The sequence below is a fragment of the Phragmites australis genome, chromosome 8, assembly GCF_958298935.1.
Source record: "Phragmites australis chromosome 8, lpPhrAust1.1, whole genome shotgun sequence".
Lineage (NCBI taxonomy): Eukaryota > Viridiplantae > Streptophyta > Magnoliopsida > Poales > Poaceae > Phragmites > Phragmites australis.
The window spans coordinates 23611280-23626552 of NC_084928.1; positions in this window are offsets into that span (position 1 = coordinate 23611280).

The window sequence follows — 15273 nt, forward strand, 5'->3', positions numbered from 1 at the left end:
ACGATAGAGATCACCATGTGAAGGGGTCATACTATGTCACAGTTAATATGATTGCCTATGATGCTTATTTATGTTCCTTTCATGCTGTTTATTCATATTTTTAATGAGATGGATATGTTTACATGATAGAATAGCTTCCCTCAGAAAAATTAAGAATAATTGATGCCCTTCCAATAGTTGCATCTACTTAGGTTTTGATCATTGTTTGGTAGGTCTACCAAAGCAGGGTGCCATCTTTTATCTTAACCAGTTAGGATGGATGTCGGACATCCACACGCATAGTGTTGGTTTACTTAACAAAGCTATCAAAACGGTTTTTGGGCTTTGGGGCACAGTGTTAGGGCCGAGGTATTCGATGCCACCCAAAAAACAAGAGTCACATAGGGTTGTGTGATAAGCCCATGGCTCCTTTGAATACTATCAATACCACCAATAATCCTCAAATCATACAATGTCCAATTACAAGAGCACGTGCACGACAATTAGACCACTAGGTGAACTTGTTTCTCGCTGTTCATGCTTCATTGGATGGATTCTTACTAACTTCTTGTGATGTTTTATTGCTTAGGAACATGTGAGAAGCACCACAACTTTACCTGGATGTCACTCCTCGAAGGCTAAGTCTACTTGGACTCGAGACTGAGCTCTAGTTGTAGTCGTGGTCGAAGTCATGGTCGTGGTCGAGTCTCAGGACAACACGTCAGTAAAACGGGCATAACTCTCTCATACGAAGTTCGTTTTAGGCAATCTTGGATATTCTGGAAAGCTTACGATGAGACTTTTCCAATTGATATGAGCTGGACCAAATATTCTTTATATTTTAGTCAAAGTCAAAGAAATAAGGTGTTGCACCACCGTTTTGGACCTAGTTGGATCTCGTAATCGTGTCGGGGTCGGAGTCTAGGTAGTGTACACCTCTTTCCATGGGTGCACAACCCTTGGTCGACCTCCTTACGTCCCCTTATATATACACAGTAGTCGTCGTAGTTTAGGCTTAGGTTTTTCTTAGATTATTCTGTTTTATACAATTTCGCCGTTGTTCGGTTTGTGGAACCCCAACTCGAGCACTTCATTGGTAATTAGTAATATTTAGATTGCATCTACCTGTTTTTGCTTGTGTTCTCAATTCACTTGCAAGAAAAGTCTTACGAGGTCAACCGCATCTTGGCACGGTTGATAACCATGGAGTAGTGGTGTAGTGGTTGCGAGGGTTCGCGATCTGTTCTGTTTAGAGCCTTTGGATCATCAACGTCTAAACTCCACCAATCGACTTATCATAATACCTTTTGGAAGATCAGGCAAACACGCATCAACTGGTATCAGAGCCTCGGTTACCCGTTACGTAATCTCAGTTATCCCCTTTGTTTTGTCATTTTACATTACCTAGAGTCCAGAAAATTGCTCCACAAAAATATTTAGATATTAGTTTTTCCACTGTCCAAACCGCTTTGTGCCTTCACAATTTTGTTTTCAGTATTTGCATTGTTGAGTTTGAGTTCATTGTAGGTGTCTTTGTTGCTGGTTGAGTCATCGTGATCTAGTTTCTAGTGTCGAGTCTTGCTATTTAGTCATCGTGTATCTCGACCTTCCCTTGTTTGCTATAGCCGAGATTGTGTCTCTAGTCGAGCTGACCATCAACTTGTGTTTGACTACTAGTCACTTAACCATCTACTCGAGCTCGACCACTAGTCGAGTCAATCATCAAGTCATGTTCGACCACTAGTAGCTTTAACCATCTATTCGAGTTCGACTACTAGTCGCTTAACAATCTACTCAAGCTCGACCACTAGTCGAGTCGACCATCAAGTCGTGTTCGACCACTAGTCGCTTTAACCATCTATTCGAGTTTGACCACTAGTTGAGTCGACCATCAAGTCGTGTTCGGCCACTAGTCGCTTCAACCATCTACTCGAGTTCGATCACTAGTCGCTTAACTATCTACTAAAGCTCGACCACAAGTCGAGTCGACCATCAAGTCGTGTTCGACCACTAGTTGCTTCAACCATCTACTCGAGTTCGAGCACTAGTCGAGTCGACCATCTACTCAGGTTCGACCACTAGTCGCTTCAACCATCTACTCGGGTTCGATCACCAGTTGTTCTGACCAGGCACTCCGACCACCCACTCGGGGTCCTGACCAGTCACTCCGACCACGTACGCAGGGTCCGACTAGTCACTCTGACCACCCACTCGAGGTCCCGACCAATCATTCTGACCATCCACATGGGGTCCGAGCAGATACTCCGACCACCCACTCGGGGTCCCGACTAGTCACTATGACTACCTAGTTAGAATCGCCCACCTTCTTGGATCCGACCACCATAGCCGAAACAGAGGTAGCCAAAGTTCAGAGAGAGAGAGATAGTATCTTTTTATTACCTTTATACCCCTGCTCTCCGAAAAAGTTTATAACCCACATACCTCATTGGTCTTAGAAAAGGCAATAGAAGAGTTTTTGAGTTTGTGTCACATTCGCAAGAAAAAAAGCAAGTAAGAAGCAAAGAGTGCAAAAAAAGAAGAAGCAAAGAGTGCAAAAAAGAGAAAGAATTAAAAAAAAGAGAATTAGTTTGCATTGCTAATTTTGATCCATTGTGCTTGTGTTTGTTATAGTTTTCGTCTTGCTTGAGCTAGTTCTAGGAACGTGTTCGGGTCAGCAACTGTGATGAGTACAATTGACTTTTATTTAGCTTTACTAATCTAATTTCAGTTATTGCTATTCCTTGCTACTAAATACTGCCTGTCCAAGCTACACCTTCTCTCGATCAGAACAGTTTCTTCCCTTGTAGCTACCTCACTCCACCCGATAAGGTATCACGAACCAGCCACCAGTTGTGCCAACTGCGATGATTGGTAAGAACTCTTGCAAGAGCATGGTAAGATGCTTGAGAGTGTGTGACTCCATCTCCACCACCTAGTAGTCGATAGGGATAATTTATCTTTTGTTATTTTCTATCTTCGACTAACCATGGAAGGAGAAGCATCGGATGCATAGGAGTGTGTTTTGAGGGAAGAACTCACAATGATATTGAATGATCATAGACAAGCTATTATTGATGACTTCGATAAGAAGCTTACGGAGACAAACACTACATTGCAACGACTTAATGATATTATTGCCACGCTCAATACACGCTTTGATTGAGTGGTTAATCAGCCACCAAACCATGGGTGTGTAGATCCTCATGGCGCAGTCCATGAGCAAGAGGACTCTGTCGCAGATGATGAACTTTTGAGGCAAGAACAAGACACCTGATGCACGACAATGGGACCGATTAAATTTCAACCGTCAATGTATGAGAGGTAATAATTTTTAGCAACATAACCTACGTGTTAATGATGATCCATTTTCTAAGGTTAAGTTTACCATACCATCTTTTACGGGTACTTATGATGCTGAAAAATATTTAGATTGGGAGATGACGGTTGAACAGAAGTTTAATGCTCATTTAGTTCCCGAAGTGCATGAGTTAGGCAAGCCACTAGTGAATTTAAAGAATTTGCAATTATCTGGTGGAATAGAGCATGCATTGTTGGATTAGCGCCTATCACATGGAATGCTTTAAAGGTTGCTATGCGTAACAGATTTGTTCACCCCTCTTTAAAACGAGATTTGCGTAAGAAATTACAGCGCTTAAACCAAGTTGATATATCCATAGAAGAATATTATCAGGAGCTACAAATTAGTATATTACGTTGTAATATTATTGAGGATGAAGAGGCTTTAATGGCACGCTTTTATGGAGGGTTAAGGCATGAAATTAAGGATATAGTTTATTACAAAGAATACAATAGTGTTCCTAGATTGTTCCAACTTGCATGTCTGGTAGAAAAAGAATTGTAGGGACGCCAACAGAGGCCAATGAGCAATTTTGGAAGCACGACCACTTCAAAATCAACACCGGTGCAAGTCAAAATAGCCCTACATTCAGCTACATGGTCTGCTGCCCCTTCTCGAGTAGGGCGCGTTCAACAGTACCTTCGACACCATCGCACGCTTCTGAGGTAAGCAAATCTGTAAGTGTGTAGGGTTCAGCCAAGAGCTCTTCTTCGGTTGCTTCTACAAGCCGATCGATCGGGATTGTATGCCACCGATGTAAGGGAATTAGCCACATCATGAAGGATTGCCCAAGTCAGTGAGCGTACATTGTAACAAAAGACGGTGGATATGTAAGTGCTAGTGATGTTGAGGATGAATATGCTCCCTCAGCTAACCATGCAGGTGATGAGGATGGTCGTGAGATGGATATCGACCATGAGGAAGTGTTCGATGCTAGTGCCACGGAGGATTTTCAGACCCTCATTGTGCAATGAGTGTTAAGCACTCAAATGGAGCAAGCAGAACAACTACAACACCATAATTTGTTTCAGATGTTCCTCATAGTCAAGGATTATCGTGTTCGAGTCATTATTGATGGAGGAAGATGCAACAACTTGGTAAGTTTAAATATGATCAAGAAGCTTGTCTTGCCGATAAGAAACCATCCTGACCTTTATCATATTCAATGGTTCAACAACAGTGGTAATGTGATGCAAACAGCTAGGCTGCATTTTTTTATTGGTTCATACCATGATTGTGCTAGTTTTGATGTAGTACCCATGCAAGCATGTTCACTTTTGTTAGGATGACCATGGAAGTTTGATACTGATGCAACACATCATGGTAGAAGTAATAAGTACACCCTTATGCATAAAAGAAAGAAAATAACTTTTCTACCTTTAACCCCTGCTGAAATTGTGAAACGTGAACAAGAGATATCTAAAAATAAGAGAAAAGAGTTTGAGAATGAATCTGAAAATCAGCAAGTAGCAGAAAAAGTTTTTTCACCCAAAAATGAGAAAGCAACAACCACTTATGAGTCCGATGGAATTAGACTAAAAGGGTGTGTTATGCTTGCTACTAAATCTGACCTTACTGAAATTTGTGATAATGAGCTGCCATACTATGCTTTGATATGTAAAGATGCTTTTGTTTCACTCGAGAATATATCTAGCTCTTTGTCTCCTGCTGTTCCCAACCTTTTGCGGGAGTTTGTGGATGTATTTCCAGCTGAGGTACCCTCGAGATTACCACCTATTCGAGGGATTGAACATCAAATTGATTTGATTCCGGGAGCAACTTTGCCAAACCGTGCTGTATATATGACCAACTTGGAAGAGGCTAAGGAAATTCAACGACAAGTCCAAGATCTTTTGGACCACGGGTATGTACGAGAAAGTCTTAGCCCCTGTACTGTTCCGTTTCTTTAGTCTCTAAGAAAGACGGTAGTTGGCATATGTGTGTTGATTGTAGAGCCATCAATAATATTACTATAAGATATCATCACCCTATCCCTAGGTTAGAAAATATGCTTGATGAGTTGAGTAGTTCTATAATTTTCACTAAAATGACTTGCGAAGTGGATACCACCAGATTAGAATGAAACTTGGAGATGAATATAACTACATTTAAAACTAAATTTGGTTTGTATGAGAGGTTAGTAATGCCTTTTGGGTTAACTAATGCACCTAGTACTTTCATGCGATTGATGAATGAAGTTTTACGTGCTTTCATTGGGACATTTGTGATGGTTTAGTTTGATGACATCTTGTTTTATAGCAAGTCATATGAACTACACTTTGATCACTTACATGCTATTGCACGTTTATTTGGTAACATTGAAAAGTGCACCTTTTGTACGGATCGAGTCTCTTTTCTTAGCTATGTTATTACTCCACCAGGAATAGAGGTGGATGAAACAAAATCGAAGCCATAAAAAGCTGGCCAACTCCAGAGGCTGTTACACAAGTGGGAAGCTTTCATGGTCTTGCGGGTTTCTATCGGTGATTTGTGCGGGATTTCAGCACCATTGCTGCTACATTAAATGAGTTGACAAAGAAAGGAGTAGTTTTCAAATGGGGACTTGCACAAGAACAAGCATTCAAGTTGTTGATAGACCCACCTTGAGATACTGATGTGATTGTTATTTATGATGTGCCATCAGTTGTTATCTCAAATGGTGTACCTGTAGGATCCTTAGACCTGAGATCGTCATTGATTCTCAGAATGTGTAGTGGCATATTTTGAGGCTACCAAACGCTATTTCGTAGCTGGGAAGTCATAAAGGTAGTTTTCGGGTTTGTCATGAAACATGTCATGGGGTATGAGTGATCAAGATGGAATTTGCCCCTCTTTGATAACGGGAGAGATATCTCTAGGCCCCTCGAGGTAGTTGGATTGAGAAAGTGCATGACCATGCCAATATGATTAAAGAGTTAATCATGATGAATCCACTACTTGATCGAGTGAATGGTCGAGCTATCACAAGTGTGGCATGTATCTTGCCTTGAGCTTGACTGGTATCTTGAGGCGAAGAGATCGGTGCATGTGTATATCAAGGTTCAGCCGATATGATCTTTTGTGTATACTCGGGAGTCAACATGTCCTACTAGGGACCGCTATTGATTTCGGTTTGGAAAGGGCTTCCGAGTCATAGCCGTTTGTACATGAACCTAATGAGTCATACACTTAATGAGTTAGAATAAAACATGTGAATTGGATTTGTATATGGGTTTTGATTGGATTGTGATCCATGAGAAGTTAGAGTTATAAAGGGCTTCCAACGTGAGAGCCTATTAGTGAGCTCTATATAAGGAGAGGCGGTTATAAAGGGCTTCCAACGTGAGAGCCTATTAGTGAGCTCTATATAAGGAGAGGCGTGGGTAGGGCGTTCTGAGGTTTTGAGCCACTCCAAAACCCTAGCCATAACCTTCCACACGATCTCCCAAAACCCTAGCCGCGCGTGCGGTGCTAGCACATCGACGCTCGGTGTTTCTGCCCAGTACCACTTGCTCGGAGTTGGTCGAGAAGAATGACCACCTACTCGGAGTTGGCCGAGGAGCGTGACCACCTGCATGGGGCTGGTCATGGATCTGATCGAGAAGTTGCTCGAGTTTGATGCACATGACGTTGGATCGGTCTACTCTGACTCTTTTTCAGCTGCACGGCGCGTCGAGCAGTAACGATCTATGATCTCCTATTAGCATGATTTCCTAGGTGAATGCGGTAGAAATTTTTTGTTTTAGGCTAGCATAGCCTGCTCGTTCCCCAACAGAAGCTGGTTGGCAAAGCTATCAGATTGGGTTAGATTGGGTTTGCTAGTAAAGCGGGTTGGTGGGGTTAAAATGTTTTTTCCCTTAGGTCCCATGGGTTCCTTTTGTCCTCGCCCATTCTCTCAACCCAATGGCTGTCTAAGAGCATCTCTAAAAGAACTGCTATCACTCACGCTATCCCGATTTTTAACTAGAAGGGTCAAAAACCGATCTCCATTAGAAATGCTATCGCCCCCGCTACTTTGGCGCACACTCCATCGTCGTCCTCCCGCATGCCACATCTAGGTAAGTGTCTCTCCCCACGCCATCCCCCAACTGCTGCTGTGCTTCGTGCACTCTGCCACCACCTCGACCAGCCAGGGACCAGGAAGGAGCCGCACCTGCCCCCCCCCGACTGAAGGTAGATCCATTTTCCCCTCAATGACCTTTTCTTCCCTCCTCGTCCTCCCAGATCCACCCAGAGAGTAGGAGCAGGACGGAGAAGGGGATTGGAGCCACCCACACCCACTCCATTCTATTTCCTCCCCTAAATCCCACTCCGCCGCTGCCTCCGAGGAAGATGAGGGAGAGGAATCGATGAAAGCCTCCCTGTCTCCACCTCTCTCTCTGTTGCTCCCTACACTGTTCCTGTTGGCTCCTCTCCTACCACCATTCGGCCTCTATGCTCCACCCCAAGACTCTGTCCTACTCCCTAAGGCCCTGATGCCACCATTTGCTACGTCTAGTGGCACCGACGGCTCCATCCGCCTCTAAGACTTCCCCATCGCTACCGACCTTGGCCCGCTTCTGGATCCCTTCGCGCTCACCTTCTACTCCCATGGGCCCGTGCCCTGGAACCTCCTCTCTACCTGTGTGATGGCATGCTTCACATCTACGACATCGATGGCTTCACGCTCCTTGCCACGGTCTGCATGCTCCTGCACCATGAGGCCATCGAGGGGCTCGCCATGCACCTGTCAGACCGTGTCACGCTCGCCGTCGAGCACGCGGGGTGCTCGCCATGCTCAGCCTCATTAGGTGATGATGCAAGTCCACGTGCCACCTTGAGTGCCCCGCGTCAGTGGTCATGTATGCTAAGGACAGAGATGGAAACAATCGATTCGTCATGGCTGCCGAGGAGAAGGTGACACTACACGACTCCGAGGTTGCCAGGATCATTCATGAGATGGACTACGACAAGAGGGTGCTCTCCTTCGCACCGGCCAAGGTATACTAGCATTGGTTGAGAATCCGGATTAACATACATATATATGTTCACGAGAATGGTTAGGATTAGACAATTAGGAATAGATTAGTGGGCAAGGGCTGAGGAATTGTTGAAATTTATCATATTGTTGAATGCAAATTGGACTTCCATTAGTCATGTGGTGGCCCATAACATGCTGAACTGACTTCTAGGCACAACTTCATATTACTTCCTCTGGTATGTATGAGGTATATATGCTCAGAAGTCAGGTCTATTGATTTGCAGGAGCTATGGAAAAACAAGTGAAGAACGAACTATGATGCAAGTTAATTGATGGTTCTCAATTCAAGTTAATTGATGAGCATCTGCACATAAAGCTAGATGCATTTGAATATGATAGCCGTCAATTATACATCAATATAGTTTAGTTCGAATGCATGTGAACTTTTTAACGCTTATGCGATTTGATTGTACGACAAGTTTTGAATTGAGAACCATTTCCAATAAATATTAACTGGGCTGTTTGCTTCATTGCACAAATCAGAAGCATTCATAAACTTGATCGGAGTCAGCAACAATTCATAGACAGATATGTTTGACAGTCAGAACAATTCGAAGCTCCTCTTGCTATTTATTCTGAATTAAGTGGTTGGCACCATCAAAACACGCTTATATTACCTAAGGGTTAAGCAAAACACCCTTATATGAAACATACTACACCGTTCCATAATTAAAACACTACACAGTTACATAATTAAAATAGTACATCCCTCCGTAATTAAAATAGTACACCCCTCCATAATTAAAACACTAGTTCCCGCCATAATATTGCCATAGGTGCTCAACTAGATCGTCTTGAAACTGAGAGTGTGTTTGCTTGTTTCCAATATTATGATGATTTTGAATAAACTCAATTAGTTTAGGCGTGGACTTATTAGAAACTATCACCCTTTCTCTCACTCTTTCATAATTGAAGTCATCCGGTCCTTCGTCCCCCTCATATTCAATTATCATGTTATGCATGATGACACCAGCCGTCATGATTTGTCCGAGTGTCTCCTGATCATAAAATCTTGATGGTCCACGAACAATGGCAAAACAAGTTTGTAAAACACCAAAAGCTCATTTGACATCTTTGCTAACTAATTCTTGAGCTTGGAAGAAATGCCTTTTCTTATTCCCTAGTGGAGATGATATTGTCTTCACAAATGTGGTCCATGGTGGATATATGCTACCTGCGAGGTAATATCTCATTATATAGTTATGGCCATTGGTGATATAATTCACTTTTGGAGCTTACCCTTCAGCTAGCTTTGCAAAGAGAGGAGAACGGTGAAGAACATTAATATCATTGTGAGACCCTAGTAAACCAAAGAATGCATGCCAAATCTAAAGATCTTGTGAAGCTACTGCTTTAAGAATGATTGTAGGCTCATGCACATGGCCAGTATACGTGCCTTGCCATGCTACAGGGCAAATTTCCACTTCCAATGCTTGCAATCTATGCTCCCTAGCATTCCGAGAAAACCTCTCTGCTCTCCAGTTCCAAGTAATCCAACAGTATCATAATCATTTAGAGATCTCAGGTACTCATCTCTGAAGGCTTCAATAATAGCTTTCACAAACCTTTTAGGACTCTATAGCTGTACTTTCTCCAATCCGAATATAATCATTTGTAGCATCTATCGCTACTCCATAAGTTAGCATTCAAAATGCTGATGTAATCTTTTGCAAAGAAGATAACCCAAGAATTCCAGTACTATTTCTTTTCTACACAAATAGCTATCATGGTCTTCTACACCATGCACTATGAGCAAAAACAGAGAATGAGCCATTCTAAACCTATGTGGAGAAAAGAATGAGATAGGAGGATCAATAAGAATGGTGAACCAAAAAAATATGAACTAATTGCAAACCTTTGCTGAAAGATAGTTAGGTTGTAGGTAGGAGCCTCTAAAAAGTAGTCTTGATATAGTCTAGCATGTTCAGCTTCTCTATCGCGATGAATTACCCGACATTCTGGCATGGAACCACCATGACATGGAGCATTCAATTGCTGATATTCATTGTTTGATACAAATACTATAGCAACGATGAGTTCATCATCGTCGGATGAGGATAATGACGAATCCAAGAGCATTTGCAAGACGGGGTTGCGACGACTCATTGCAATGTGGTACATGAGACATATATATGTGGATGAGGAGATACAACTAGGAACAGACAACTCATTGGAATTATAGCGATTATAAATATGTGGTTAGTTCCAGAAAATTACTAAAATATAGAAAAGTGGAATATGGATAGTCTGTTAAAGTGACAAAAGATATGAAGGGAAAATTTTTTGGATAGTCTTGACTAATCTGCTAGAGATGCTCTAATAGGCTAACCGGCATTGCACCTCACTGGTCTGACGGCCCCCTCCCTGAATCCACAAGTTCAGCAGCTCCTCCGGAGAGCTCCCTCTCTGATCCGGCGGCTAGTCTAGAGGCTCTTTCTATCGCTGCGCTGCACAGAAGCAAAAGGGAACCAAAAATTCAGGTTGGTTTCAATTCCTCCTAGCTCCTAAGCAGCGTGCTCTCCTCTCCAATATGCATTCCTTGCAGAAAAGCGGCTTCGAGTCCTTACCATTGTTGCGCTCCAACGCTGGCAGGTGTGTTGCTATGTCACGTCCCGAAACTGTAATCACGTAATTAAGTCTAATTTTGCGTCATTAGGGTCATGATTAATTTTGGGCCAATTTACTTTGGAACACTAGTGCAATTCGTTTAAAGTGAATCGGATGAGAGAAGGTAATTCGGGAGAGAAAAGAATAGAAATCACATTGGAAATGTCTTGGTTCTCTAACACGTGGGCCCCACCGAAGTGGGCCAACCACCCCTCTCTCTCCCTCATGGGCAGCAACTGCCCCACCCATGCTCTCTCTCTCACTCCCGTGCTCCCAACTGACCCAAGGAGCTGAGAGCTCCCTCTCTCCCTCCCTCTCTCAAGCACTCTCTCCCTCTCCCCATAATCCGACCTCAAGAGAAGGATTTGAGGTATGCATGTTGCACTCATGTGATCACAAGCTCAAAAGCTACCCATCCATCCAATTCATTTTCGTTTTCCCGGAATATTCGAGCCGGTTTTGAGTCGTTTTGGTGTTCTTGGTTGAAGAATGAGGAGCACCAGCGTTCTTCCTCTTTCTGAGCATTTCCTCCATCCCCCGACGGTCACCAACGTCCACAAGCACTGTGGGTAAGTCCCTTAGGCTTCCCATGGTAAGAATGCATGATTTGGTTGGTCAATTTTGAGTTTGGAGCTAATGTTGCGAGTTATTGAATTCCTGAGCTTTGTAGCTAAAATAAGGATTTGGGTTAGATTTGAGTTAGGAATCATGTTGCTAGGTTGGTGAGTGAGTTCTAGACTATATGAACTATCCTAAACATGTTTCCCTTTGACTTGGAGAGGCTCGTAAATAAAATCGGCTGAGTTTTCCCCCTCGAAGGAACCTCTCTGAACAACCTGGATACTCCGGATCAACCCACATAGTCCGGGTAGCCTAGTGAAAACCCCATCGAATTGTATTCAAAATTCATGCGAAGTTAGTGTGTAATTTAAGTCTAGAACCCTTTGTATAGTGCATATACATGCGTAAAGCTTTATGTTCTTGTGTCATTGTCTCTTTTTTAGCCTCTATGCGATTGTGAGCTCCACTTTCTACTTTCCGGAGCCCTTTGACGTTTCTAGCTTTTGCAAATACTTTGTGGTATACTTGTAAAAGCTCATTATGTTTGCATATTCATGTATTTCATAATATTTTGTTCTTGATATTTACATTGCCAAAGGGGGAGGAGGGCATATGTAAAAAAAGAGAATATACTACAAAGGAGGAGAAATGAGAAAATTTGCAACAAATCTCAAAGAAAAATGTAAAATGTGTATTCATCAAGGGGGAGCATTTTTTTTAAGTTTTTGAGCTTTTCATAATCTTTTGTGGTTTTGGCTTGTCTTTGCCTACCTTTGGCCTTTTGCAATCTGTCTTATGCCAAGTGATTTGTGTTTTCTCTTTCTCGAGTTTTTGGTCACTTGAATATGCTTCACTTCTTCTATCATAAATCTATGTGCTTTGAGGGTTGCCAATGCACTCATCAAGGGGGAGATTGAGAAACCAAGTGGAGAAGTGTCTTGGTTTGCATGTGATGAGGCATTGATAATAGTTGATATGTCTTGAACTTGATTAGAATGTGTTTTTGCATGTTTATTCTTGTTCATGTCTAACTTGAGTTGGCGGTGTTTAGAATTGGTGAATTCTTCTCCGTATGCAGAAAAATTACACATAGCGGTTCTGGGGTGGGCAGTGTATACTCGCCGGACTATTTCATGCAGAGAGCAATTTTTCGGATAAAATTGAAGATCAATGCACCGGAAGGTCCGGTGAATGTGGTGGCTACACCGGAGGGTATCACCAGAGTATTTTTGGTGCTGAAGCAGAAATAAAAGCAAACACTGGATTATCTGGTGATCGACATGAGATTATTGAAAGCTTTCACCATGAGATCATCGGAAGCTTTCATTGGACTTTTTCTTGAGAGCAAAGTTTTTCTAAAACAGATAGTGTTACACTCACCGGATGGTCCGGTGTTCAGAGCAGAACGCACCGGAACATCCTGTGTTCACGTTTTTGGAAAAATGTGCTTTGAGTTGAAGTTTTTTATTTTGTGCTAACCTAGAGATGTTTTGGAGTGTGGAAAAATGTGTTTTCTTATTTCAAGGTGTGTAGGTGATAGATGCAACTTGGCGGTCGGCGACGGGTGATCGAGGCTAAGTGGGTGCTTGGTGTCAGACGATCAAAGAGGACCGGGCGGAGTCAAGGGTGATCCTACCTGTACACATGAAGGTCAAGAAAAGTATGAAACAGAGGATAAAGTTGGCGTGTTGACAAAGTCAAGCAAAGGGGATGCCGGTGCAAGTGATAAGGTGGCTCGAGGGATCGGGAGTGGGAGAGACTTGCCGGTGGTCAAGATCGCAAGATGGAGGACACGTGTCATCATCGGAGCGCTTGCTTTAAGTGTAAGCAAGTGGCGGCTAGTCATGCTTTAAGAAGCGTGCTAGGGTTTCACGGTTTGGTCTCAAAACCATGGGAGTACTAGAGGAGCACGTAGCACCATCACGAAGCTTGCGTCGAGACGAAGCTAAGTTGTAATGGCACCACGGCCGTCCGATGAATGAAGAAGAAAATGGACTAAAATGCCCTCGATGGTAGGTAAAAGTGTACTACAAGAGAGGGGTATTTTGGTAAAAAGCTAGTGAAAGGATCTAATGGCCCTAGAGGATTGTGAATATGGCACTAATTTAAAACTAAACTAACTATCGATTTCTAGAACAAGAAGCAACCTTTAACCTAGAAAGCAACTATATGACATAGCAAGTTAGAAAGGTAAGAACACACATGCAAGTATATAAAACATAAGTAAAGTGCGGAATTGAAACTTGCATGAAAGAAATGCTAGAAGCAAAATACAGAATGTAGCAAGAGTAAGAAAAGAGGATATTGAGTTTTTCCCAAGGTATCGAAGAGTTGGCACTCTCCACTAATTCTCGTTGGAGCATCCACACAAGGATGTCGCTCCCCCTTGAGTCACCAAGACTCAAGTGCTCACTAGTGATTGCCACTTCTCTATCTCCGGATTGGCAGATGTCAAACCAAGTACACGAGCTTCCCGAGGCTTCCACAAGACCTCCAAGATGCACACTCACTACTCTTGGAGCACTAATGGAGTCCTTAATCTTCAATTAAGAATTTGCAAATCACTTCAAGTGCTCTCCCTTGCCTCTAGATGACACACAATGTGTATGAATGCTTCTGGGTTGCAAGAGAGACGAATGAAACCAAGTGAGGAGGTAACTTTTTCAGTCTGTTGATTTGACAGTTGTCAGTAGCCGTTGCAAAATGCTCTGGTGTTCTTCCATATAGCATCACCGGATAGTCCGGTGAGTTATACTCTATTTCCTCGAAAATACAAAGCTACTGTTAAATAGTCTGGTGATGACTCCTTTAAGTAACCGGACAATTCGATCAGTTCAATTTTGATTTTCTCCAAAAATATCAAGCTTCTGTTAAATGGTCCGGTGTATGATTCCTTCAGATCACTAGACAATCAGGCGCATATAACTTCATATTTCTCTAAAAAAATAATTCTTCTGTTAAATGCTTTGGTGTATAGTACCTTCCATCATTGGATAATCCGGTGAGTTCAGTTGATGTCTTCTCAGAAAAGACAAATAGTTCGGTGAGTAAAAATCCTTCTTACACCCAACAATCCGGTGAGAACAAACTTCCTGAAACTCATCCAATTCAATCGACTTTGAGTTCTAATTTCTCAACTTCTCACCCATAGATTTATTTGAGCTACCTAGTGCTAGATTTTTAGCAAATGTGCATCCAACTATGTCTAAACTCAACTAGGTCAAGCTACAACACTTAGCCTCCTTTATAGTACGGTCAAAAGATAAAATATGATCTATAACTACTCCAAATATCCTTCATCACCTTGTGACACTTAGAACTAGAAAGTCCTTAATCTTAATGTAAAAGTCATTTGATCGGTCAATAGAACTCCATGAGGGACCAAGAAAACCATTCAATCATTATGAATTAAAGAATTTGAATTCCTTCAAAACATACGCATTAGTCACAATGATATAGTTATCATTAATCATCAAAACATTTATCACTTACCTAGGTACCTGGATTCTACAGTTAGGAAACTTAGAGTCAAGTTTCCTAGTGCTATAAATAGAGGAGTAGGGCTATGAGAGAATATGAACTAGCTATTTAAGCCTCTTGTGCCACTCATATGAGAGCATTGTGCTAGAGTTTTAGTGGAGAGGAGGATGAATGTTTAGCCTATATAATAGTTGAGAGTTTTGAGAGGTAAATCTTTGTAATTCACTTAAAATAGGGCTAACCTCTTTGAATAATGAAGTTTATTTTATTTCACATGCTTGAATTTCTC